Source organism: Lontra canadensis, unplaced genomic scaffold (assembly GCF_010015895.1).
Source record: "Lontra canadensis isolate GAN:19392208 unplaced genomic scaffold, GSC_riverotter_1.0 scaffold13, whole genome shotgun sequence".
NCBI classification, from domain to species: domain Eukaryota; kingdom Metazoa; phylum Chordata; class Mammalia; order Carnivora; family Mustelidae; genus Lontra; species Lontra canadensis.
Window position 1 is genome coordinate 6,027,579 of NW_022631007.1, and position 25,217 is coordinate 6,052,795.

Sequence of the window (25,217 nt, forward strand, 5' to 3'; positions counted from 1 at the left end):
TATGTAGAGAGTGGATGAGGTGACCCCCACGTTTCTAGGCCATTATCTTATAGAAGTTCTTCTCCATGTGTGAGGATCTTTATATGCAGGATGAACATACAATTTATCACCCAAATTTTTTACTGAGGCTGATGAGCACTGTTAATAATTATTCCAGGACAATAATTGGACAGGGTAAATGGTCACCTTATTTTATGGAAATTATTTTATCAGAAACTCTAACAGAATAGGGTTCAGAGGAAGTCTTTTTTTTTTTTTTTTTAAAGATTTTTATTTATTTATTTGACAGAGATCACAAGTAGGCAGAGAGGCAGGCAGAGAGAGAGGAAGGAAAGGAGGCTCCCTGCTGAACAGAGAGCCCCATGTGGGGCTCGATCCCAGGACCCTGGGATCATGACCCGAGCCGAAGGCAGAGGCTTTAACCCACTGAGCCACCCAGGTGCCCCAGAGGAAGTCTTAATTGTTCAATTCACCGAAGTTGTAGGAAATCTTAGAAACTGTGAAACTTGAACGACAGGGTTCCTTTGAGTACATTTAAGGGTAGAGGACTGCCTGGTAGTTTACCAGTGTTCATATGCAGTCTGTACTCCCTGATAACCGTATGCTATACATAGAAGCTTCTGTTCATTAAACTCCTTAATACAAATCCATGCCAAGGTAATGCAGAAACATTGCCTGTGGGGTAAGATGAAAACTATTTGCTTCAATGTACTCACTACTCCCCAGTTTACCATCCAGCAAATAAAGTGTGAACAGCATTAAAAAAAAAAAAAAATGGATCCTTTATCGCAGCTACATGCTTCTTGGACGCTACCAGCTCACATTTAAGTTCTAGGGAAATAAAAAAGGCACACTGGTGCTCTGAATTGATTGTTCTAACTAATAATTTTCCCTTTCTTTAGAAGAAATACATATAAAAATATTTCAAAAACCCCATCTACTGATAAAATGGTATCTATCTGTCTATCTATCTATCTTATTATACATACTCAACCTCATTTCACAAAAGATTCTGAGGGGAAATTACATGGACCAGGTGTCCAGCAGAACTAAAGTGGGGAAAACATTAGATACTACAGGGAATTTTGGAGTTGGTGAGACCTCAGAGATTATATCATTTTCTCTGACCTTAATTAGGCCACCTGACTATTCATCATCATTTGAGACTAGAGAGAAAATTCTTGCCTTCTTGTAATCAGCAGAACATTTTTATGTATTCCTATTACTGCAGCTGTGCTTGTAGGTCATTTTCAGCAGCTCAGGCTACTAATAACTATCAGTAATTACGGTGCTATTGTCTGTAGAAGATGCAACAGTTCCCAACACTTGTAAATGTGATTTTATACTCTTGTACAGAATGAAACACATTTTGGTTCTGGAGGAGGGCTCATTCTGAGACTGTCAGTCAAAAATAGGGCTGTACGCTAGCTTCTTTGACAGCTCTGTAACTTAGGCATGTACTCTCCTCTCCCTAGGATGCATGCATTTCCTCTTCTTCCCCTTGTACCACCCATGGTTCTATTTGTATGGTATGTGCCTATTTACCTGTGGCCCAGTAATTCTACATTGTGGAATACATTTCCAAGCAATAATCCCAAATGTGAAAAATATATTTGAACAAAAATGTTCCAACCTGAATAATTTAAAATAGACAAATTTTTGGAAATCAACAAATTATGGGGGGATTTTATATAAAATATACTACCACATGTCATATGAAATGTAGAAAACAAAACCAAGGAAAAAAAAACAGTTTACTGTACCATTAGAAAGACTTCACATGATTTTCATTTTCCAGGATGCTTTTTGGCATTTTGTATGACATATAGGAATTGCTCCTTGATTTAAAAAACTCTGAAAAATATGACAAACTATAAAAAGTAATAGACTATAAAACTAACAAAATGAAAACTTTCTTATGGCCTCATTTTATTTTAAAATATTTTATATACAACATGAATTTTGCTATTCAATAAATGAAACCTGTTTACATTGAAAACATAGGGTGAACTACATCAAACTGTTAAAGATTATGTTTTCTTACTCCTCTTACATTTCTATATTTTCCAATTTTGTACTAAGCTATGCTTACTTCTATGATTTGCAAAGTGCACAAAATGTCCTCTCAAGGTCTTCCTTCCTCATGAAGTCTTTCTCTGAAAGCTATTATATGGCTCTTTCCACTCTGGTTCTGTATCACTTAAGCATTGATCTTTACATCATTAGTCATAATGTATTTTGATGATTTGTAATCATAATTGTACGCTGCAAGACTCAATCTGTCATTAAGTCTTAAATCTTTAGCATCTAGTGTATCATCTGGTGTAGCAGACATTTCAATATTAAATAGGGAAATGAATGTATGAATGAATGAATGTTAAATAAAATCTAAACAAAAATCTAGTTGCCCAGCCCTTATATTCTCCAATGATTAACCTCATGTAAAGGTCTTATACAAATATCTTTTCTTTGTCTTATTCCTTATTTATTCACAGAGTTAGGGATAAGGAATAACAATGAAAAATAAAGAATTTATAGCTCAAAAGGTATACCTACCCTGGCTCCTGAAGTTAGTGCTTAACCAAAAGCTATTATATTTAAAATATGTTGGAATATTTTTAAAGTAAATAAATATTGCAAATTTTTAAATTTCTACATGAACACCACTGAATTATCTTGGAAGATATAATTTTTAATGACTTGGATAAAAGTGACTAACTGCAGAAAAGTAGTATTTTCAGATATTTTTCTGCAAAAAAAATTAAAATATTAGGCAAGTTTTTGATACTTAGTCAATTATTCTTCTAAAATAGTTCAAATTTATCTTTAAGGAGACTAAATTTGACTTCCTAATTTGAGGAAAACAATCTTTTTCTAGGTATATATAACTCATTTTAAAGGTCTATTATAGTCATCATTTTTAATTAAAAATTATTATTTCTGTGACTATAATTTACAGGATGACTCCTCCTCATTGACTTGTTTCCTTCTTTTTATTTTTAAAGATCTATTTATTTATTTGAGAGAGATTGGGACAGGGTTGAGGAAGAAAGAAAGGGAGAGAGAATTTCCAGCAGACTTTCTGCTGAGTGTGGAGCCCTATATGGGGATTGATCTCATGACCCAGAGATCATGACCTGAGCTGAAATAAAGAGTCTGTCACTTAACTGACTAAACCACCCAGGCACCCCTCATTGCCTTGTTTGTGTTTTTACTGCCATTTTCACATTTGAAAACATGTTGCCTGCTTAATCTTGGGAGTAGTCCTTAATCTAATTCATGTATCTACTTGTCCTACTTCCTCTTGCTTTTTTAAGAATCACAGGGGAATGGAGTCAAAGCCCATGAATTAAGTAAATCCTGAAACCTACATGACCTGTGGGCTTCCAGATCTTTCTGACTTTCCCCTTAACTCAGACAAATTAAACCTGAAACTACTCCTTGGTGATGGCAACCACCCTCACAAAGTCTCCCACTGGCCCAGACCATCCAGAGTGTTTGAGCTAAACCTGATTCATACCTAGCAGATGGATCATGGAGTGACCTCTAGAATGACATACAGTCACTTTTATCTCATTATAATACAAACATCTCCACCCAGGGAGGAGCCTCAACCTAATTTACATAACATACAATGTATGCATAGGTATATACATTATTTCTGTGCCTTTCTTAAGGCATATGTATGATCTTCTGCCTGCCTCCACATATGATAGATGTTCATCTTAACCTCAATAAAAGAAATATATTCACCCTCTTTTGGGAGTCATGGCTTTGGAAGCCCCTCCACTTTTATTTGCTGCAAATAAAAGTTTCTTTGTGCGACAACAACAAAAATGAACAAAACAAAAGAAAACAACAACATAAAAACCCAAAAAACCAAAAACAAAACAAAAACATCATGGATGTTTGATACTGGACACCAGATAGGCTATAACAAATCATTCTACTCTCTGTGCAGAATCCAGTAAGGTTTAAGTACCCCCTTTCAGCGCAAGTGTACACATCACTTAGTTATAGGAAGCCTTTTTTAGAAAAGGCCATCAGAAATGGAAAATGAAGAAAAATCTGGACTGTCACAGTTCAGTCTTGAAAATATGTGAAAAAGTGACTGGGACTCTCCCAGGGCCACTATCTAAGTTGGGTTCTGGCATCTGAAATATCATTTATTCCAGGGTACAGGATTGTGGAGAGAGGTTATTCAAGATTTTTAGTAAAAATAGTTTATATTTCTTAGTTAGCTAACAACAGGAACTAATTATTCAAAAAAAAAGGGAAAAAAAAGCCTAATTATCAGTTCACTGATATCTTTTAATAACTGTTGACACCAAGAGTCATGCTATTGGGGTCAATTAATAATAGTATTTAAAGTGGAATATAACTAATTGTGTGAATTTTTAGATTGCTTTTAAAAACACTAAAATACAATCATAACATTCAGGAGGATTACAGAAAAGTGGAAATCAGTGTGATATATGCCTCCAAAAATATTTGACTTCATTTGAAAAACGGACGGTATTTATACAGAGGTAAAGTACCCCCTAACACCAGTTGTTATCCATAAACACACAGATGTTTTCTAAAAATGATAACTTGATTTGTCTTTATAACTCTTCTTCACAGTTTTAAAACGGGTAATGCAATTAGGACTATAAACTCTAGATTTATTTGAACATGTAATGACAGAGAATAAATCAGCGTAATTGCAAATACTACTGCAGGCCAGTGAGAAGATCTGAGACCTAAAGTCATCTGATGTTATTAGCCTGAGACTGGTTACTAAGAATATTAAGACATGTTCTTGTTGTCATAATATTTATTACTTTTCTCCTTCTCTAGAAGATTGATGAAATTTACTGTGACTGTGGGAATATGATTAACCTATATGAAGAGATCATGATCACATAAGAAACTTGGTATCATAATATCAAAGTCTTCATAAAAAACACTGTATTTAAATCAATTTTGAGATGGAAATATTAAATCCCTTCATCTTTTATAATTGTTAATTTGAAAATGACATTTCTTATAAGACAAAGTTATTTGGACACTTATAATGAAAATATGCCAAAGATATATCCTGCCTTTCTGAATAATTTAAAATGAAAGAATATGTAATCTCAAGGCAAATATGATGTTTTGTTTGGCAAAGGGAGAATAAAATTCATTTTTAAAAGACAAACAGAACTTACAGTTTTTTTTTTTTTAATCAGCATATTGTGTCGATGTTTTTGTGGGGGAACTTCTTTAATGAATAGGAATAAATACTTCACACTTAATGCAGTAGAGTTTTTTTCTCTGTGCTTTTCTAGACTTTGGTGTTCCTTATTACACTGTTGTTTTTAAGTAATATAGCATGATGTTTTGATTTACATATATTATGAAATGATTACCATAATAGGTTCAGCTAACATCTTCTCAGATAGATAGAACAAAGAGAGAAAAAAGAGAAAGAAAAAAGGAAAAAAAAAATCTCCTTGGAATGAGAACTCTCAGGATTAACTCCTGTAACAACCTTCATGTATGTCTCACATCAGTGATAGCTACAGTCATCATGTTGTACAGTATATCTCTAGAACTTATTTATCTTATAACTGGAAATTTATACATTTTGATTACCTTCCTCTGACCTCCTTTCCTCAACCTTTCACTTTTGGTAACCAAAATATCAAATCTCATTTTCTAGTGGTTTTATTTTATTATTATTACTTTTATATTGCACATATAAGTGAGGTCATACAGTATTTGTCTTTCTCTGACTTATTTCACGTGGCATAATGCCTTCAAGGTCCACACATATTTTATAAATGGTAGGATTTCCTTGTTTTTTTTATGGCTGAATAATATTTCATTGTATATATACCAAAGTTCTTTATTCATTTACCTCTTGATGGACCCTTAGGTTGTTTTCATGCATTGGTTATCATAAATAATACTTCAATGAACATAGGTGTGTGGGTATCTTTCCTAGTTAGTGTTTTCATTTCCTTTGAATATATTACCAGATGTGGAATTCCTGGACCATATGGTAGTTCTATTTTTAATTTTTTGAGAATCCTCCATATTGTTTTCTATAGTGGCTGTACCATTTTATATTTCCACCAACAGTATATACAAGGGTTTCCTTTTCTCTACATTCATGCCAGCATTTGTTATCTCTTGTCTCTTTGGTGATGTCCATTCTAACAGGCATGAGATGACGTCTCATTGTGGTTTTAATTTGTATTTCTGTGCTGACTAGTGATATTGAGTATATTTTCATGTGCTTCTTAGTCTTTCATGTATCTTTTTTGGAGAAATGTCTATTCAGGTCCCTTGACTATTTTTTATTTTATTTTATTTTATTTTATTTTATTTTATTTTATTTTATATATCTATTTTTGTTATTGAGTTGTATGAGTTCTTTATATATTTTGAGTATTAGTCCCTTATCAGATATATGGTTTGCAAATATTTTTCCCCATTCTGTTGTCTTTTTGCTTTTTTAATCATTTCTTTTTCTGTGTAGAATCTTTAGTTTGATGTAGTACACTATTTTTTATTTTGTTTGTGCTTTACATGTCATATCTAAAAATTCATTGTCAAAGGACTTTATTCTTGTTTCATTTTAGAAAGTTTCTTCTAGGAATTTCATGGTTTCAAGTTTTACATTTAAACTTTTTTTTTAATCATTTTTTTAAATTTATTTTCAGCATAACAGTATTCATTGTTTCTGTACCACACCCAGTGCTCCATGCAATCCGTGCCCTCTCTAATACCCACCACCTGGTTCCCCCAACCTCCCACCCCCCCCACCTCTTCAAACCCTTCAGATTGTTTTCCAGAGTCCATAAGCTAAGCAACCTACATTTAAACTTTTAATCCACTTCTGGTTGATTTTTGTGAGTGGTGTAAGATATGGGCTTAGTTTAATATTTTTAGATGTAAATATTCAATTATCCCATCAGCATTTATTGAAGAGATTGTGCTTTCTCCATTGAGTATTCTTGGCTCCCTTGTTAATTTTTAGTTGACTGTATATGCTTGCATTTATTTCTGGGCTCTTGATCTTGTTCTATTGATCCATTTGTCTGCTTATATGCTAGCACCATACTGTTTTGATGACTATAGCTTTATAGAATAGCTTGAAATCAGAAACTGTGATGCCTTCTGCTTTGTTCTCCTTTCCCAGGAATTCTCTGGCCATTTGAGGTCCTTTGTGGTTCCACATAAATCTTAGTATTCTTTTTTTCTACTTCTGTTAAAAAACGTCTGGCGTCTTGATAGGTATTGCATTGAAAATATAGATGGCTTTTAGGAGTGCTGACATTTTAATGATATTAAATCTTCCAATACATAAACACAGGATAGCTTTCCATTTATTTGTGTCTTCAGTTTCTTTCATCAGTGTCTCATAGTTTCCATAGTAGAGATCTTTCACTTACTTAGGTAAATTTATTCCTAAATATTTTATTGTTTTTGATATTATTATAGATGAGATCTATTTCTCTATTTCTTCCAGAAAATTCATTGTGAGTGTATAGAAACACTTGATTTTGTATGTTAATTTTGTATCCTGCAACTTTACTGGATTGACAGATTAGATCTAACAGCTTTTTGGTTGAGTTTTTAAGATTTTCTAAACATAAAATCATGTCAACTGCATGCCAACAATTTTACTTCTTCCTTTCCAATTCTGATATCTTTTATTTATTTTTCTTGTCTGATTGTTCTAGCTAAGACTTCAAGTACTATTTTGTAAAGGAGTGTTGAAAGTGAGCACCCTTGTCTTGTTTCTGATCTTAGAGGAAGTATTTTCAACTTTCACCATTGAGTATGATATTAGTTAAAGGCTTGTCATATATGGCCTTTATTATGTTGAGATATATTCCTTTTATGACTAATTTGTTGAGTTTTTATCATGAATGGATGTTGAATTTTGTCAGATGCTTTTTCTGTATCTCCTGAGATGATCATCTGATGTCTTATCCTCCAGATTGTTGATGGTTTCTTATGCATCATGAGTCTAATTTTGAAACTATTAAATTCTTCTATTTATTTACCATACTCTTCAGCTCGAGAATTTGTTTGTTTTTTGATGGTTGTTATTTCCCTGTCAAACTTCTCATTTTGTTCATGAATTATTTTCCCAATTTTTTTAGTTGTTTTTCTGTATTTTCTTGTAGTTCACTAAACTTCCTGTAAAGGATTAATCTGAATTCTTTGTTTGAATGCTTATAGAGCTCCATTTTTTTAGGCTCAATTATGGGAGCTTTGTTAATTCTCTTTCATGGTGTCATGTTTATCTGACATTTTGTGATCCTTGATTTTTTACATTGGTATCTGTGCATTTGAGTGATTGGGCTCCTTTTTCAGACTTTAAGGGCTTGCTTTGGTAGAAACAATTTTTCATCAATCAGCTCAGTTTGGGTTTCTGGGTATGTCTACCTGTAATGTCCTTGGGCAAAGTTGGGACTGCTATTATGGTCTGTTTTGAGCATGGTTATTGTTTGAGCTCTGAGCATGAGAAAGGGGGGTTTGCCACAGTCTGAGAAGAGTTGGCTAGAACTGATGGATTGGTTTCCTACCCAAATAAATATACATTTTATATTTATATATGTACGGCTGTAGAATGGGTTCTGTAGTTGTCTGGATTCTCTAGTTGGGAGAATGGTTGGGACTAAATGGTCAGGACTAGGTACTATACTCAGTAGTAGATGGGTTTATGTTAGCTTCCTTGTCCTAGAAGGCAGCAGGACAGGATCCAAACTCTGAACAGCTTATTATTTGAGGACCTGAATCAGATCAGAATATACACTGAATTCCCTGGTGAGGTGAGGTCACCAATTTTGCTTTTCACATGGGGAAATCTACAGGCTGTGCTATCTGTTTGAATAGGACTGTTGAATGGGCTATGTGGTAAGTTAGGTTCCCTACCTTGTCATAGTCAGGTCCCCTGGTTTGATAGGCTGAAATCTATATTAAGTGATAAACAGGGCTATAAATTAGATTCTCAGCCCATGTACATCAGAAGTGGTTCTAAAGCCAGTAAAGCTCTTTGTTTGTTGTCTTAATGCAACCTGAACTGCACCCCAAGTTCCCTGATTGAATCGGAATAGTGGCTTTGTTCTAAAAACTATCATCTGTACTTTCCCATTTGGGTGTCGCTGGGCTGAATAGTTTCCAGGAATTTTCTCCAGCCTTCTGGTCAGATGGGCATGGAAGACACCCTCTGCATCAGGTAGGTACTATATCTCAGCTTCCTTGCTTGGACAGGAGAGGGAGTTGCTACTCTAGGCTACTCTTAATTTCCCAAACAGGATTTCTGGTTGGGAGGGTCAGGAGTTATCCTCAGCCTTAGCTATGAATTAATTCCCCTGCCTGTGCATAGCACAGAAATATTCCACATCTGGTACTGACTTTGCCTTGCCTGCCTCTTGGCTGGAATGCCCCTGGGCCATATAACTTCTAGGAGTTGTCACCAGCCCTTCTGATCAAATGGGGTCAGAAGTTACTCTCCACAGTGAGAATTGTGATTCAGTTTCTTGCTTGGGTGGGAACTCCTTTAGGGCTTTAAGGCTGAAAGAACTCCTTTGAGAACCCCAAACTAGCACATCTTCACTCCACCATGTTCCCTGTTCAGACAGCACACAACTTGATTCTGCAGATTAGCAAATTGCTAGTTGGGTTTACTACTTGGTCACAACAGGTACAAACTCAGTCTACCTAGATCTACATTGTTGCAAATCCCTCCCCCCTTTCCATCACAGTCAGATTCTCAGTGGTTGAGTCCTGCAGATTTGCTTTGGTGAGAGATCAGAACAGAGGACGGACTCCTGCAAAGAGATCCACAGTTCTACGGTTGGTGCTGGTGGTCTCCCCTGGGCTCTCTTCTCCCTCTGGAGGAACCAGAGGCTTGGGGAGACCTCTCCTTGTGGTGCTGGTCTAGTCTGTGGGAGGAGACATGTGGTGGCTGTGTAGTCATTTATCTTACTCTTTTAATGCAATCTGTCTTGATCTCTGTAGTGCAAGGGTGCTTCAGCTTTGCCACCATGTTCTATGATTCTCTCAGTGGTGTCTTGTTCTTGAAGAGCTGTTAGTTCTTCTATGAAAGGGAGCAAAGTTGGAAACAACCTATGTCACCATCTTGGTGACATCACAATCTGTGTGGTTTTATGTAAATGACAATTTCATCTTTTTAATGATAATCAGTCATTATTTGAAAAGTGTATTTTTATTTTTTAAGTTTGGGTCAGGCTTTGGAAGTCATTGCTTCAGCTTTGGCTTTGCAGTCTGACCTATACGCATCTAATTGATGTAATATTTCGTGAAAAATAAGAAAGCCTAGAAATGTACCATCTATCTTAATGTTTTCATTGCATATCTTAGGAAATGAGGCAAACAGCCATAAATGGTGAGATTTTCAAGTTGGTATAATTTTATTTGTTCTTCTCTTAGATACTATTTATCACTTTTACTCAAGTGTTTTTGTTGTTCACTCAGTAAACAGCTGCTTGACTATTTTTGATCATAGTTATAAGGGGGCACTGAATGAACTGTAAACACTGAAAAGGTGCCTTATAATTTGAAACAACTTCACAGTCTTAGAAACAAAGAGACAAAAATCAGATTGTGAATGTCCATTAAATGTTAGTTCTGATGCCCAGAATTTTATATACATTATCAATTATCAGCCCAAGTTTTTCTAGAAGAGATCTAAATTGGAATGGAACTGAGATTTAGATACATCTACATCTACTTTGTGGAGAAAAGTAATCCTTTGCTCCAGACTCTCACCAAATATTTGTTTGTATTTTTAATTTAAGTGGATGATGATTTTGCTGGAATTAAAATACAAAACCAAATAAAAACTCTAAATGTGTGTTTTAATCAGAGTTCAGTCATGTGCAAATGTGTCTGCTAAGTTCAGTGGTTATAGTAGTAATGGTGGTGTGCACATACAGAAAACTATATTAAAATGCAGAATGGCAGGTTTCCCTATTGAAAGTTTGTTCATAAAGAACAATAAGTTCATAAAGAACAAGTTCAGGGTACACCAGATTCAGCAATAGTTCTCCTGGTTGGAAGGAAATTGTGGTTGTGATCATAGGGAGGCTGATGATAGCTTAGTCTATCCCATTACTATATTCATGATGACATGAATATATATGGGAAAAATTATAACAGTGATGGGAGCAAAAAACTCAACATTAAGACCCTCATAGATCATGTTCACAGAGGATGAGGTCCATTCAACTTCTTACTTTTCAGAAGACTTCAAAGCTATGAGGCACCATGAAGATAGCAGTCAAACTCTGGAGTAGCAGAGAACATGGGAAAACAGAGCATGCTGGTCCAATGGACTAAATAGTGGATCTGGGGATTGCACGGAACATATTCATCCATGACTTGAGTAAGGCTGCCTTGGAGAATTTCATGGAGCTGTGGAGAAGACCATGAGGTCCTGGAAGTCAGTGGTCTAGGAGGTACCAATGGATTGGGATTTAATGAAATATGCTTTTAACTCATCATCTTGGATCATGTACCTAAAAATTTATGAGACAGAGGAAAATTCAGACTACATATCTGCATGTGTTTTTTCTCTTTATTTTGTCCCCAAATGGCAAATTACAAAATTAGAGTTTATTACTTTTTTAAGTAATAAAAATGAGGAAAGAGAAAGTAAGTTGAGGCAGGGAGTAAGATATAAAAAGATAAAGTACATTATAAAAAATAAATATACAAAATAAAGACAGAGTTGGGATTTAAACCTACAATGCCTAACTTCAATGTCTAAGCTATAATATCAATGAGGATTACAGATAGAGTTTGTTTAAAGTTATTTCCATATTATAGGATGGGGTGGAGAATATGAAGAAAAATCTGTGCCAGTTCTTAAGGTCCACTGCTGTGAAGGTGCAAAGGTTTTTGCTTTTTGTTTCTGAATTTAAAACTATTTCTTTATGCAAAAGTCATGTTGAATTATATGATCAATATTTATTTTACACAAAATTTTTATAAAATAACTTCTGGTTTGAACATGTACCTATGAGTTTTCTTTATGTGACTTAAACATGGTACTTCATAATTCAACTTGATATGTTATTGAAAAGCTGAGACATTAAACCATTTTGATATATGCATGCAATATCTTAATGTGTTATTCTCATGCTGATTTAATCAAAATAGGTACAAAACAAATATATAAAAGAACTCTGGCCAATTTATGATTTATGTTATAAATAGCAGATCTATTAATAATGACAAAAATATTTTCAGACTAAAACATAAAAATTAGGCCATTTAATATAGAGAAAAGTGATAAAAACAGAATAAAAATATTTTTGTAATCTGCTAGTTTTTACAGTTATAGTAGAAAAAACAGTTTCTAGATTATTATTATAATCAGAGATTTGTTTTTTGGTTTAAAAATTATATATATATAGATAGATTAATTATATATAGATTATTATATATATTAATATTATATATTAATTATAAGGAAGTTATTTTGTTTTTAAATTAACATATACTGTATTATTTGTTTCAGGGGTACAGGTCTGTGATTCATCAGTCTTACACAATTCACAGCATTCACCATAGCACATACCCTCCCCAATGTCCATTACCCAGCCTCCCTATCCCTCTCATCCCCTTCCACTCCAGCAATCCTCAGTCTGTTTCCTGAGATTGAGAGTCTCCTATGGTTTGTCTCCCTCTCTGGTTTCATCTTGTTTCATATTTTCCTCTCTTCCCCTATGATCCTCTGCCTTATTTCTCAAATTCTGTTTATCAGTGATATCATATGATAATTGTCTTTCTCTGATTGACTTATTTGGCTTAGCATAATACCCTCTAGTTCCATCCACATCATTGTAAATGGCCTGATTACATTTTGATGGTTGTATAATATTCCATTGTGTATATCTACCACATCTTCTTTATCCATTCATCTGTCCATGGACATCTGGGCTCTTTCATTTTTTGGCTGTTGTGGACATTGCTGCTATAAACACTGGGGTGCATGTGCCCCTTCAGATCACTATGTTTGTATCCATTGGATAAATACCTAGTAATGTAATTGCTGGGCTGTAAGGTAGCTCTATTTTTAACTTTTTGAAGAACCTCCATACTGTTTTCCAGAGTGGCTGCACCAGTTTGCATTCCTACCAACAGGGTAAGAGGGTTTCCCTTTCTCCACATCCTTACCAACATCTGTGTTCCCCAACGTGTTAATTTTAGCCTTCTGACTGGTGTGAGGTGGTATCTCATTTTGATTTTGATTTGATACTGAGTGATGTTGAGCATTTTTTCATGTGTCTGTTGGCCACTTGTATGTCTTTTTTGGAGAAATGTCTGTTCATGTCTTCTGCTAATTTCTTGACTGGATTTTTTTTTTTTCTTTTTGGGTGTTGAGTTTGATAAATTATTTTTTTCTTTTTTAAGATTTTATTTACTATTTTGACAGAGGAAGGGAGAGAGAGCACAAGCGGGGGAAGTGGCAGGCAGAGGGAGATGGAGAAGCAGGCCCTCCATGGAGCAGGGAGCCTGATGTGAGGTTTGTTCCAGGACACTTAGATCATGAACTGAGCCAAAGACAGATGCTCAACTGACTGAGCTACTCAGGTGCCCCAAGTTTGATAATTATTTTTTTACAGATTTTGGATACTAGCCCTTTCTCTGGTAAGACACTTGCAAATACCTTCTTCCATTCCATAGGTTGCCTTTTAGTTTTGTTGACTGTTTCCTTTGCTGTGCAAAGGCTTTATCTTGATGAAGTCCTAATAATTCATTTTTGCTTTTGTTTTTCTTGCCTTTAGAGGCATGTCTAGCAAGAAGTTGATGTGGCCAAGATCAAAGAGGTAGCTGCCTGTGTTCTCCTCTAGGATTTTGATGGATTTCTTCTCATGTTTAAGTCTTTCATCCATTTTGAGTTGTTTTTTGTTGTTTGTTTGTTTGTTTGTTTGTTTTTTGGTGTGTGTATGGTGTAAGGTGGTTCAGTTTCATTCTTTTGCATGTGGTGTCCAATTTTCCCAACACTATTTGTTGAAGAGACTGTCTTTTTTCCACTGGATATTCTTTCTTGGTTGTCAAAGATTAGTTGACCATAGAGTCCATTTCTGGGTTCTCTATTCTGTTCCATTGATCTATGTGTTTGTTTTTGTACCAATACTATACTGTCTTGATGACAGCAGCTTTGTAATAGAGCTTGAAGTCTGTAATTGTGATGCCACCAGCTTTGGTTTTCTTTTTCAACATTCTTTTGGTGATTTAGGGTCTTTTCTGGTTCCATACAAGTTTTAAGATTGTTTGTTCCAGCTCTATGAAAAATACTGATGTTATTTTGATAAGGATTGTATTGAATGTGTAGATCACTTTGGGTAGCATAGACATTTTAACAATATGTGTTCTTCTAATCCATGAGCATGGAATTTTTTCCATTTCTTGGTGTCTGCCTCAATTTCTTTCATAAGTGTTTCATAGTTTTCAGAGTAGAGATCCTTTATGTCTTTGCTTAGATTTGTTTCTGGTTTGATTTTTTTTGTTTTGTTTTTGTTTTTATTTTCTTCTAGTTTGTTTTGTTATTTTTTTTTTCTATTGTTGGTATTGTTGTCTTTTCCTCCTTTCTTCTATTTTTTTTTTCTGGAAAAAATGATGAAATGGAGAAATTCATCACAAAAATAGAACAGTAGGAAATACTGACAGGGATTTAATCAATATGGATGTAAATGAGCACTAGGTGTTATATGCAGCTAATGAATCATTGAACATTATATCAAAAACTAATGATGCACTCTGTACTGGCTAATTGAATTTAAATAAAAAAATATGGATATACAATCAAGAAATGGGCAGAAGACATGAATAGACATTTCTGCAAAGAAGACATCCAGATGGCCAACAGACACATGAAAAAGTGCTCCATATCACTCGGCATCAGGGAAATACAAATCAAAACCACAATGAGATACCACCTCACACCAGTCAGAATGGCTAAAATTAACAAGTCCGGAAATGACAGATGCTGGTGAGGATGCGGAGAAAAGGGAACCCTCCTACACTGTTGGTGGGAATGCAAGCTGGTGCAACCACTCTGGAAAACAGCATGGAGGTTCCTCAAAGTGTTGAAAATAGAACTACCCTATGACCCAGCAATTGCACTGCTGGGTATTTACCCTAAAGATACAAACGTAGTGATCCGAAGGGGCACGTGCACCCAAATGTTTATAGCAGCAATGTCTACAATAGCCAAACTATGGAAAGAACCTAGATGTCCATCAACAGACGAATGGATAAAGAAGATGTGGTATATATACACAATGGAATACTATGCAGCCATCAAAAGAAATGAAATCTTGCCATTTGCGACAACGTGGATGGAACTAGAGGGTATCATGCTTAGCGAAATAAGTCAATCAGAGAAAGACAACTATCATATGATCTCCCTGATATGAGGGAGAGGAGATGCAACATGGGGGGTTAATGGGGTAGGAGAAGAGTAAATGAAACAAGTTGGGATTGGGAGGGAGACAAACCATAAGTGACTCTTAATCTCACAAAACAAACTGAGGGTTGCTGGGGGGAGGGGGGTTGGGGGGTGGGGTTATGGACATTGGGGAGGGTATGTGCTATGGTGAGTGCTGTGAAGTGTGTAAACCTGGCGATTCACAGACCTGTACCCCTGGGGAAAAAATAAATATATGTTTATAAAAAATTAAAAAAAAAAAAGATCAAAAGCTTCTGCACAGCAAAGGAAACAGTCAACAAAACGAACCCACGGAATGGGAGAGATACTCACAAATGACACTACAGACAAAGGGCTGATATCCAAGATCTATAAAGAACTCCTCAAACTCAATATTCAAAAACCAGATAATCACATAAAAAAAAAAAAAAACGGGCAGAAGACATGAACAGACACTTCTCCAAAGAAGACATACAAATAGCTAACAGACACATGAAAAAATGTTCATCATCGTTAGCCATCAGGGAGATTCGAATCAAAACCACACTGAGATACCACCTTATACCAGTTAGAATGGCCAAAATTAACAAGACAGTAAACCACAAGTTTGGAGAGGATGTGGAGAAAGGGGAACCCTCTCACACTGTTGGTGGGAATGCAAATTGGTGCAGCCACTTTGGAAAACAATGTGGAGATTCCCTAGGAAATTAAAAATAGAGTTACCCTATGACCCTGTAATTGCACTACTATTTACCCCAAAGATACAGACGTAATGAAAAGAAGGGCCATCTGTACCCCAATGTTCATAGCAGCAATGACCACAATCAACAAACTGTGGATAGAGCCAAGATGCCCTTCAACAGACAAATGGATAAAGAAGATATGGTCCATATATACAATGGAATATTACGCCTCCATCGGAAAGGATGAACACCCAACTTTTGTATCAGCATGGGTGGGACTGGAGGAGATTATGCTGAGTGAAGTAAGTCAAGCAGAGAGAGTCAATTATCATATGGTTTCACTTACTTGTGGAGCATAAAGAGTAACATGGAGGACATTAGGAGAAGGAAAGGAAAACTGAATGGGGGATATCGGAGGAGACAAACCATGAGAAGCTGTGGACTCTGATAAACAAACTGAGGGTTTTGGAGCGGAGGGGATGGGGGGTTGGGTGAGCCTGGCGGTGGGTATTGTGGAGGGTACGTATTGCATGGAGCACTGGGTGTGGTGCATAAACAATGAATCTTGGAACACTGAAACCATAAAATTAAATTAAAAAAAAAAGAAAAAAAATATGGATATAAATAAGATGTCTGAACTAGAATATAAAATGATTATGAAGATACTAGCTGGGCTTGAAAAAAGCATAGAAGACACCAGAGAATCCCTTACTGTAAAAAAAAAAAAAAAAGAACTAAAATCTAATCAGGTGAAATTAAAAATGTTTTCACTGAGATGCTATAAAAAATGGAGGCTCTAACAGCAAGGATAAATGAAGCAGAACAGAGAGTCAGTGATATAGAAAACAGAATGATGGAAATAAGGAAGCTGAAAAGAGAGAGAAAAACAACACTGGATCATAAAGGGATACTTCAAGAAATCAGTAATTCCATAAAGTGAAATAATATCCTAATACTAAGGGCCCCAGAAGACGAACACGAGAGAGAGAGAGAGAGAGAGAAGAGAGAGAGAGGCAGAAGGTTTATTTGAACAAATTATAGTTGAGAAGTTACCTACTATTTGGAGAAGGAAACAGGCATTCAAGGTGCAGAGAACCTCCTCAAAAAAAAAAAAAATGGTCAACAACTTCACATATAAGTCAAGGCAATTGAAGAAGTCACACAAATATGAGAACCATATTTGGGAAGACAATTTAATTGGTGGAGTCTTTGCTTGCAAATTTGGATCTTCTGTTCCCAGATGAAAATCTCAGAAGAAATGAACACAAGTAGCAGTCCTAAAACTTCCAAATGTAATCAAGATGTCTTTAAGTGATAAAAGCAAAAGCAATCACTAAAAATAAGATAAGTAATTGAAATAATACTTGAAAAAGGCAAAATTAAAATACTCAAGGACAGCAAGAAGAAAGTATTACACAGGAGGTAAACGTTGGCGGTGTTCAAGACTCCCAGAAAGAAAAAAATCTAAAACAACGAGTCAGAATTGAAAGGTGCTACTGAATATATAACTATATGTAAATGGTGATAATGCAGGTATGGGGTCACAAATTCTGTGCAAACCAATTAAGGGAATTTATGGTATTCATCAGAGGGAACAGATGGCCAAAGATTACTTTTTGACGTATTTGAAGGGTTAGATTGAACTGTTCTTTCCCTCTATATCACAATGAAAAGCAAGCAGAAATTGCTCTAAATTATAGGTTAGATTACTCACTCTGGAAATTTTTAAAGTGTAATCAGTGTGGTGTGCCATAGAGAGAGGTAAAATAGTCCAGTGGGAGGTAGATAGAGGGCTTTAAGAGCACAGGGTGGTGAGTCAGATATAGATTGACACCTATTTTTTACCATTTAGTCACTGTTGGTATTGAACAACTTCTGTAAAGATCCAATGACATTGCCGAGCACACTCAACACAGTGAGTGACATGGAGTTAGGACACAAGAAACCATGGCCTTGGTGGACATGGAAATGTGTCTCTCAGATCTTGGACTTGGGAGTGAAACTGATTTAAGTCCTCAGCTGATGGCTCTGGTATCTATTGCCGCATTAGTGCCAATGAATGTGGCAGAGATGTTAAGCCAGGACCACTCCTGGTTCCCTCTGACTTTGGTGACTTTGGCTCAAGGACTCTTCAGCAGCCTTGATGAATTTTCCTTAAAAATGCATTGCAGTTTCAAGCACTTCCACCCTCCACTTTCTCCTTCACTTGGGATCCAAAATGCATTGTGACCTGATGGCTTTCCCAACCTCTCCTCATTTCATTCCCATTTTGTTTCATAGGTGTATTCCCTAAAATTTTCTTGCATGTTGCATTCGGTCTTGACCTCTGCTCTTCAGAGGCCCTTGACTAACACAGAAGTTACTTGTTACTCTCATTAATATTAATATGCTATTTTATCTGGCAGTAATTCTTGAAATCGGGAATATATTCCATGGGAATTCTGTAGAGATCTTTAGTGATAGAGAGATGTATTTTAAAGACTGTGAGTACATTCAATTACCATGTCCTTGAGTGAGGTGCTTCCAAGGACAGGTAGACACGCTCCAAAAAGTGATGAGAGGGAAAGAAAGAGTACAATTTATAAGATGCCCTCCCTTCTCTCTTCTTGGTTATGTTCTTCTCCCTTTTAGATTAAGCTTGAGCAATTTTTAATTATTTTGGTACTTTTACTTTCTTCTCATTTTAGTCCTTTTCAGCTTTAGTGAGTAAGCAATTAAAAAAAAAAGTTGATCTGCTTCTAAAAGGAGAGAGAGAGAGTACAGGAAAGAAAAAACAAAAAACAAAAGCAAACAAACAAAAACAAACAAAAAAAACAGATCCATACAAAATCACCAAAATGGAAAGAACTGAGAATTAGCTGGGTAGATATTCTTTTAAGATTCTTTCCAGCTTTGTAATTCTAAGTCAGGTTTAACTGTTACATTGGGAATTAAAGAACTGTAGAGGTGGAGAGGATCACAATGAGACTTATAGTCTAAACCTATACATTTCTGACTTCAAAAGCTGAAATTATTTATAACAAATGATTTTCTATATTTTTCTTAATTTTTTATGAATATTCACCACTTACATGAAGATCTATTTCACTATTGCATCATTTTGATGATAAAGAACTTATTCTTAAAATCTAATGACAAGTTCTGTTATTAGGACCTCTTAAAATACCCACAGATGGAAAGAACAACTTCATTCAATTCTTGAAGATTGTAATCAGGTCACCCTTTCATATTTTTTATTTCAGTTAAATAGCCAATTTTATTCATTAATTTGTGTATTCATTTAACAAGTAATTTTAGTGCCTTATTATACTAGTTTTTTTGGTCAATTTCATTACTTTTGTTTGTATTCCTTGGACTCTCTCCAGTTGTTCTAGAATCTTTTAAAAGCCAATGACCAATATTAGATACACTATTGTAATAAGGATCTGACTTGCCAAAAGAATTAGATGTTGTCTTTCATTTTTATGTTTTATTACCACCTAAAACATTGTATCATCTCCATTCCTCATATCCTCTCCACCAACATCAATTCTCCCTCAAACCACTAGGAAAGAATGTGCTAAAATTTCACCTGTGGTCAGACATTACTTCTAGATATTCTTTTCCATAGTATACTCAGTCATCTGTTTTAGCTGTTTATAACTCATCTATCCCATTTTCTGATTTTTAGTACAGGCACCTGGCTAACTTATTTATAATACATTTTTTAAAATTAGTTTTTTATTTCATTCAGATCAGCTTGATATGAAATGAAGGTAAACAATTAAAGCTCTAGCACTTTTTAGCTGTGTGCCTAGGCACAAATTATTTAACCCCTATATTTATTAATCTGAAAAATGGGGACACTCATACTTAGATAGGTAGAATAAGCAGGAGGAAATGACATATTAATGCATTGCTGATATAATCAGCATTTAAAATGTTAGTGTCTTCCTTCTAGATGTGGACAATTATTTACTTTCTATACACTAAGTCACAATAAGCAAACTTAAGAGAGAATGTAGCTGAGGAAAAAAAATAGCTCAGAGAGGGAATATAGCCTTAGCTTTTTAATAGAAGGCATATTTTTTTGGCTAACTTAAAAAAGAAGGATCAAATATCAAATTCTTTTCATATTTGCTTTAATTTGGAGCAGGGCCACAGAGAAAATATATTTTTTCCCTTCTAAACATCTGAGAAAATATTCCAATATAGTAGGAACATGCACTTAATTTCCCCCAAAAGAAAAGAGATATGCTTTTCGCTGGACCAAGGGAGAAGACACTGAAGGGGAAAGATTCAGAGACAAAGGAGAACTATCAGCAAGTATGGGAAGTGTTATCACATAAAAGAAGGACTCATTTCTCAGTGGCCTAAACACTATGGTTAATATAAGGACAAATGAAAGGGAACCAAGAGAAACGAGCTTTCCAATGTTTAAAGCTATTCAGAACTGGAATGGACCATCCCAGGATTGGTTAGTTTCTAATGTCAGAGGCTGTAAAATCACTTTGCATGTAGAGAATTCAAGCGTTAAAGGGTGACCTCATTAGAGCTGTATTTTTCAAGCTGATCTATAAGGCAGAACAGGAAACTCTGTGAATAACCTTCTGGGGACCATTAGTCTAAGGGTCCAGGGAGGAATGGTTGGAGAGAGAAGCTCCATTGCAATTACTGAGCTCTTAAAAAGATGGAATAGAGAGGAATGAGTGAAAGGTCGTACATATTCACCTTGCACATTCCTGTGCCACCATTTGGTAAACAGATATTTAAAGGCACCCATTCTTTCAGGTGTTGCTGATTTGTTGAAGACACTGGGGTAAGAATAAGGAGGAGCATAAAGTGATTATGGCACTTCATCTTTTCAAGCATAAAGACAAATTTGAATAGCCATGATGACAAACCAATAAAGAGAGTATTGAATAGAATAACTGCCACTTTCAAAAGTGCTGTGGTGCTAAGGAGATAGGTGAGGTGCTGAGTACCAAGGAAATAGGAGATGGACTCTGATAGTTAAAACTGGGAATGGGAGTGGAGTAGTCAGTGAAAACTTCTCCAAGGAGCTGATGTTCATTAACATGGGAGTTCTATAAAATAGGTAAATGAAAAGAAAAGAAAAGGACTCATAGAGACAGATGATAAGATAGATGTGAAGGAAACTAGCTCTGCAAATGCAGAAAAGAGCATCTGTGAGGGATAAAATACCTTAACATTTTCTTGAAAATAAAAGAAAACAAGTGTGATTGCAAGATTTTCTCTTGGACGAGGCTGGAGTGGTAGTCAGAATCTTTTAGGAAATTAATTTTATTTAAATAGAAATGGAAAGCGATGGAAGAAGTTTAAAAGAAGCAACCAGAAAGATTTATGTTTTAATAAGATTGGATTTAAAATTTTTGACTTTTAATTTGAAAAAAAAAAGTAAAAAAAATGCAAGAATGGTACAATAAATGTCTTTATATGCTTGTCCTAACTTTGTGATTGACCATATTTGTTCCCTTTTGCTCTTTACATAAGTAACTATTATTGCTATTACTACTGAATCATCTGAATGTCATAAACTGCTTAACATTTTACCACTGGGTAGTTCATTATCTCCAAAGAAAAACACTACATCTTAGATAACGAAATGAAATTACCAAATTCAGTGAATGTAACATTCATACACTACTATTACTTAACACACACAGCATATTTTGATCTCTCCAACGGTCTCTCTACTGTTTTTTATAGAAGTTAATTGTAGTTTCAGACTCAGGATACCTTCTGGGGCCAATACTGCATTTAGTTGTCATATATCCTTCGTCTCTCTCGGTCTGAGACAGATCTCTCAGTCTCTGTCCTCTTAACATGGATGTTTTGAAAAGTATGGGCAGTTGAGATGCAAACTCAGGGTCCTTCAATTTGGGATCGTCTGATACGTTGGCATGGTTAGATTCAGGTAATGTGTTTTTGGCAGGAATCCCACAGAAGTTATATCCCTTCACAGGAATAATACAGAAATTATAACCTTCTCACTGCAGCACAAAGCAAATGTATGATGTCACTTGGTCTTATTAATTAGTGATGCTAACTTTGGCTATTTGGTTAAGGTGATATCTGCTAGATTTCTCCACTGAAAAGTTATTTTTCTCTTTCATGGAAGATGTTTTAAGAACCCATAAATAGGGGCACCTGGGTGGCCTCTGCCTTCAGCTCGGGTCATGATCTCAGGGCCCTGGGATGCTCAGCAGGGAGCCTGCTTCCCCTCTCTCTCTGCCTGCCTCTCTGCCTACTTGTGATGTCTCTCTGTCAAATGAATCATATCTTTTTAAAAACCCCATAAATATCTTGTTTTCTAATAAACTTGTACTCAGTAATATTTAGCATTAATATCAATTATCTAAATCAATTATTATGGTGGTTGGTTTTTATAGTTCTTTTATACCTTTTACATTAGTATCAATTCTTCTTATTTCATACTTTTACAAAAAATGTATGTCTTTACTCATTTATTCTCAGCGTGAACTCCTGGATTCTGGTTCTATCAGTGGTTTATAATTTGGGCTGTTATTCATTTTGAAACTCAAATTATCCCATGTTTGGTCAGTGAGAGCTCTTTCAGGCTGGCTCATTTGCCTTTCAACATGTCCCCGTCAGTATTTGAACACTTCCTTAATTTTTAGCACAAATGTCTCAGGTTCACCTTGTTTTCCCTGACCAAACCTGATTCCTGTAGTGGAGAGTGGTGTTTTGAAATCGGTATCTGGATGAAGAAGCTCACCCTTGGAGCTCTGTGAGGAGTGAGAACATTGCAGGAGAGCAGGTAATTGACCCGAGACTACTGAATCTGGGTCAAAGTTCACAATGGTTTGGTCCAAGGTGGTAGACATAGAGAAAGAAATATAGAAGGACATATATTTTATGTGTAAGTAAATATGTAGTTATATATGGAAATTGCTTATATGTGAATATTGGGATAATTGGATATTGAGGTACAGAAAAAAGGGGATTTATGATAATCCCAGGCTACTGGAACCCACAGTTTGTGAAGTATGTATACTGCTCACCTTTGATATTCTTTCCAGGCTCACATGCTGAATCTATACTCTGGCAGCTGAGTGTTGTATGCTGCCTTTTTGTTGACTGTGGGGATGTGACCATACTTGCATCTGCATCTGTGGGGTCATGCTCACACGTTGCCATGGCAACTTCTCAGAGTACAGCTGCTTGATGTCTTTGGTGGCTTTCATGAATAGAAGGTTCTGGAATCAACTGCCTAAAAGTACTTGGAGGTGACTCGGCTGGTGCCAAATAGTATTGGGAACCTTATTCTAGTCTTTAGAAATAGGGAATTAACAAAGGGAATATTCTCAGGGCTTCTTACACAGTATAATGGTGATAAAAGTTTGAACTTTGATGAAAGAAAATTGCAGTTTGTGAATAACTATGAGCTGGTCTTTCTATTGTAAATATATATTTCAAAATGGGAATACATGGATTAGGGAAAGCAGCAAGGAGAAATTTACATGATTTACATTTTTGATGTATGTGATAATAAGCTTGTCTCCTTTCATTTAATATCAAAGAAATCAGATTTGATTGGCTTTTATTAAGAAAAACTCAAAGCTAGAAACATTTGGTTTATCTTTTATCTCCTTTAGACTGCAGATATATAAATAATAATTTTTTGAAATCTGTAATAAAAAATACTGTAATACTCCAAAACTTCTCTTGTTGATATTTTACATATAGATACACTATGTCTTATTTTGGTTTTTATAAAATAACAGATTCCATGGTGCATAAGTTCACAGAGAATATTTTTGAGGGAAGAGATCATTTAATGTGTTTGGAAAAGTAAAATAGGATTCACATAAATTGCAGCTTTTTACACTAATTGATCTTTCCTTGAACCCAGGTTTCTTTCTTTTAGGGACACTGAGTCCTTGTATTTGTTTTTTTTTTTTGTTTTTTTTGTTTTTTTTCTTTCTGGTTGTCTAGTTTGTTGGTTTTATAGCTTGGAGCAGTTTTCTGCCTCATCCTCAATCTCTGCAAAGCCCCAAAGTATCAGATGCAAGTTCTAACCTCTCACTAAGAAGTCTTTTCTCTGGATTACTGACCTTTCATTTAGCATGAAGATTTGAGTGTCTGAAATAGTTCTCCAGTGAATGTGCTCAGGGGCAGACAGCCTATTCCTCTATAGTCTATTAAATGCTTTATATATGGTTGGTTGAATGTTTAAGAGGTTAAGTTGTGGTGTGTTAGACCTTGTGGGTTTGACCTTGAGTTCTTTCTTTTACTTAGTAACTCTGTTACTTTTGACAAGTCACTAAAGAGTTTTGTTTTTTCAACTATGAACTGAGGATAAAGACAGTCTTTAACTCATCAAATTGTTTGGGGACGTCAAGAAAATAATGTACAAAAAGACTTGGTATAGGGTCTGATTCTTAGCAGAAACTGAGTAAATGGTGGTATTATTTCTATTATTTTTATATTAAAGTATATTTTTCTATTAAAATAATTTTATATATTTATATTAAAATAATTTATACAATATTTTATATCAAAATTATTTATATAATATTTTATATTAAAATAATTTCAATTTTTAAAATAATTATAATTTTGTAATTCCTTCTTAGGTGCAAGGTGTATATGAAGTCCTTTACTGACTTCTTTCTTTTGATATTCATAGGCACTCTATGAGTGCCACTAATAATTCCATTTTAGATATGAGGACACGAGTACTTACGAAAAGTTAAGGAAGTAGTCCAAGGCAGTACTGGTTGAGCTGAGATTCAAATCAGCTCTGTCTGATTCTAAATGAGGGTCGGCATTCTCATTTAGAAGGCCATGCAACCTCTGTCCAAACTGATGATTGCTGTATCACAAAAAAAAATATTGTCCTAGCTAATATTCATGGAACACTTTCTGTGCTAAATATTACCAATAACTAGTATTCACAGAATGTTTGCAATCTGTTGAGCTAGTCTTTACCTGGATTATCTCCTTTAATCTCCTTAATCGATTTATGAATTAGGGATGTATTACTCTTACTTCACAGATGAGGAGATGAGGGAACTCAGTGCGCTGTTTAGTGTCCCAGAGACAGGTCTACTGGGCCTCACGCC